The sequence below is a fragment of the Berghia stephanieae genome, unplaced genomic scaffold (assembly GCF_034508935.2).
Source record: "Berghia stephanieae isolate SIO BIC M18660-M18661 unplaced genomic scaffold, UCSD_Bste_1.3 scaffold400, whole genome shotgun sequence".
Taxonomy (NCBI): Eukaryota; Metazoa; Mollusca; class Gastropoda; order Nudibranchia; family Aeolidiidae; genus Berghia; species Berghia stephanieae.
This window is the reverse complement of record NW_027625290.1, coordinates 4,041-8,056: the sequence shown is the minus strand read 5'-3', so window position 1 is coordinate 8,056 and position 4,016 is coordinate 4,041. Positions and strand designations below refer to the sequence as shown.

General features: G+C 33.0%; 1 long non-coding RNA gene across 1 annotated transcript; it reads left to right on the top strand.

The window, feature by feature from the left end:
- The first annotated feature begins 335 nt into the window (after positions 1–335).
- On the top strand, positions 336–3,812 carry LOC144961767 (uncharacterized). The gene is made up of 3 exons (XR_013643275.1): positions 336–564; positions 1,510–1,700; positions 2,031–3,812. It is a non-coding gene; the product is annotated as an uncharacterized LOC144961767 (long non-coding RNA).
- The last annotated feature ends 204 nt before the right edge of the window (positions 3,813–4,016 follow it).

Below are 4,016 nucleotides of genomic sequence, written 5' to 3'. Positions count from 1 at the left end.
TCTTTTTTATGTTTTGTTTGTGTTAGTTACTTTATAGATTTTTATAAAATTCAAAATCTTCTAAGCCAGACGATTTTAAATTGTGTGAAACCCTTGTTGGGTTTTGTATAATGTTTACAAAGGGAGTCGACCAGTATAACTGTCATGTCGGCAGGAGACAGCAAAATGTTGACATGTTAACTATTGGTGGTTGGGGGGGGGGGTGGTGGCATACGGCTTTTTAAAAATAATTTTAATAAAATTCTAACTCTTCAAAGCCGGATGATTTTAATTGTTGGGTGGTATCTTGGTGGGTTTCGTAAAATGTAAACAAACGCACTACCACTGCAAATAACGCCAGAGCTTATTTGTACTCTTACTAAAAATAGAATTTGCGTAATTACTAAAAATATAACATTTTATACGGATAGAACTGCAATATACAATGAATTATCTGGAAGTCAAAAAGTGAACACTTCATCTCATCACAATCACATTATTATTATTACTATTATTACAAGTTGATTTTGACGGACTTTGGTAATTCTTAACTCTTTTCAAGTCACAGAATACTCAGTTTACAAGGTAAGCATACGAAATGCACATTTTAATTCATTTCTTATTTTTATAACTAAACATGCTTTGGGGTTGTGTGTTTGTTGATTGTGCATCAGCTGACGACACATTTGTCGCTACCGCGAATTACTTAACTTTATTACTTTATTTTGTGAAAAATAACAATAACAGGGCTTTAAACAAATTAAAATACTATTCCCCCCCCCAAATAATTTAAATCAGCCTTCCATGTCAGGTGATTAAAACCAGGTGTTTGAATGTTCGATCCCCAGTCAAAAGGTTGCTAATTTTATCAAGATCAAGAGGTTTCGAGTACTCACGACATTCCAGGCTCAGGGTCCTTTAAAAAATACTTTTCATTCAGTTATTGTTATTATCTTTATTATGGCCGACACAGCATGCATCGTCCATACTTTTTCAAAACTTTTTTTTTTTTTTGGGGGGGGGGGGGGGGGGCGGCTGTTTTTTTATATCGGAAAATTGGGTTTTGTATGTTATGTTCATGGAGAGAGAGAGAAGAGTAATATTTTATAATGATAAGATATCTGTAGTGGTAGTATTATTAGTAGTTTTGAAATGCCTATGATGATGACAATGTGAGATAATTATATTAGTGTGATTATTTTTATTATATTTTAAAAATTACGTACGGCTATGTCGTAGTGGTATGACACTCGCTTTTGGACCGGAAGGTCCTGGGCTCGAGCCTCGCTCGGCGCATAGTTGAACTCTTGGAAAAGGCACTTTGCTCACTTTCTCTCACCGGACTCAGTTGTAAAATGTGTACTTGGCCGTTAACTGCGTTGTCTCTGTCCGAAGAAATTGTAATATCGCCTAACAGACGGTATGTCCCGTTCAACATGCGAAGTGTTGCTGTTATAAACTTTAGCATTGGCATGTATGTGCCTATTTCGCTGTAGTGAATTTAATTTAATTTTTTGTTTTCATCGACAGCTAACATGAAAGAACACTGTTGGCGTTACTGGTGTCCTGACAATCCATAAAGATGCTGGCTCAAGGGCTATTCTGGCAAGGTGTGTTGAGGCAAACCTGTGGCAAACCTTTGCCTGTGGCAAAACTCATCAATCAGCAAACCATCATCTGGGCCAGCAGACCAGAGTGTCTGCATGCACTTTTTGACAATGGTTAGTAATGTTGTCAAATCTCCATAGCGCCTTTACATTTTTTATTGGTGATCAATAAAATAAATGCTCATTTTTCTAAATGAAAATGGCAAAGCATCATTTGAATTGAATTACTACTGATTGTAGTAACTTAACGACAGACTATAGTTTGTTGCCAAGAGTTTTGTTCTAGGGATGTAAAACCAATGAAATTTCAAGTGTGTTGGTGTGAATAATGATCATTTTTTAAAAATTGCTATGTCTTTGACAAATGCATTTTATGACAATAATGCCATTTCCAAAAATTGCTAATGAAATGTGTCTCTTTTTTATTTCAATTTTTCCATCCAGAGCAGGATCAACCCTCTTTGTGGAACTACAAAAAAAAGTGGTGGCAAACAAGTAGTGTTGACTTTTTCTGTATTGAGGCGAAAGAGATTTTTATTCCAAGGGTTTGGGAAAGCAAATTGCTTTTTATTCAGAGCTAGTGCACTATTTAACTGTTTTATTGTCTAAAATAGAATTGATTTTGCAGTTCAACTTGACTAGATATCTAATTTTATACGACTTGTCTCTCAAGTAGAATAAAAAAATGAAAAATGAGGATAGCGTGCCATATCATATTTTGAAAAATCATTTAATATATCTAGAAATCATCTGTATAACCTATTGTTACAGTAAATAATTAGGTTTTGTGATTATAATGATGAATTCATAAGGTATGACATCATATTTGACCACAAAATTATTTTATCTCTGGGCGTAAAAAAATCAATTTTACAGCATTTTTTTTATCTAAGGGGTATGGGTTAGTGAACCGATTATAATTTTTTTTAGACTTAGATCAATCTACAAAATTTTCGTTTTCTTGTCCTATTACGGTCATATTTTTAAAGTTTGATGGATCATTTCTTTTAGTTGTCTGCAAAATCAGCCTTTTATGTCAAATTATAGAAAAAGCTTGCGCTTTCTCAAATGTCTGTTTTATGTCATTTGTCTGATTTTCTAGCAATCCTACCTTAGTCATTTTCCTTTAAATTATCTTCAAATTTATTCAGAATCTTTTCTATGATGTGTTTTACATCATGATGTAAGTGTTTGGGGGTAAATTAAAATTTAGCAATTTTATAAATTTTAAAATTCATTTGTTCCTGTCGATCCGCGCTAAATTTTCAGTTGAAATCAAATAAAAATTCTAAAAAAATTATTCCAAGAGTTTTCATGATATAGCTATTTATGAAAGAAACATTGTGTTTAAATTTGAAAGAAATTTATATGCTAGTTTTTGGTGCATCTATGTTAGAAATTTTAGGGTTTTACGTCTAATTTTAGCTTATGTTGCCCCTTAAAAAAGTTTTTTTTTTTAATTCAGTTATTTTTGGTGTTTAGCATCAAATTATACATTACATTATTAGTTCATTAGATATAATTAAAAATTTTAGAACTATAAAGCGTATTTGACCACTAAAGTAATTTTTTGGTGAATAACAGCAGATATTAAATTATTTCGCAATTTTTTTTTCTTAGAGGTATGGGTTAGCGAATCGTTTATAATTTTTTTTTCAGAATTTGATCAATTTATAAAATATTACTGTTTTCTTGTTCCATATTGGTTATACTTGATGAATGTTGGCCTTTGTCTGCATTATTAGCTTTATTATCAAATTAAAGACAAATTTTTCATTTTCTCAAAATTTCATTGTGCGTCATTCTCTGATTTTCTAACATTCACATCTGGATTGTTTCCCATCAGATTGTCTTCAAATTTGGTCAGAATTTTTCTTATGATGTGTTTTGCATCATGATGGTTGGGTTTTGGGCTAAACAAAAATTTAGCAGTTTTATGAATTTTTAAATCAATTTTTTTTCCTGTCATGTCACACCAAATTTTCACTAAGAAATCGAATAAAAATTCTGAAAAATTTATTTACAAGACTATTGCTAAACCTATCCATCTTGTTGTAAGAAACATTTTGTGTAAATTTGAAAGAGATCTGTTCGTTGTTTTTTTCTGCATCACTGTAAGAATTTTTGGGGTCTAATTTTAGCTTATATTGTCCCCCCTGGTGGTAGGGATTTGGTGGCTAATAGTATTAGCCCTGGTGTTAGGGACTCAGTAATAGCCATGTGGTAGGGACTCGGCGAGTAAAAGTGCTGGTGGTAGAGATTCAACGAGTAAAAGCGCTGGAGGTAGGGACTCAGTGAGTAATAGCGCTGGTCATAGGGGAGTAAAAGCTCTGTGACTCGCTGAGTAATAGCGCTGGTGGTAGGGACTCGGTGAGTAATAACGCTGGTCATACGTGCTCAGTGTGTAAAAGCTCTATGACTCGGTAATAG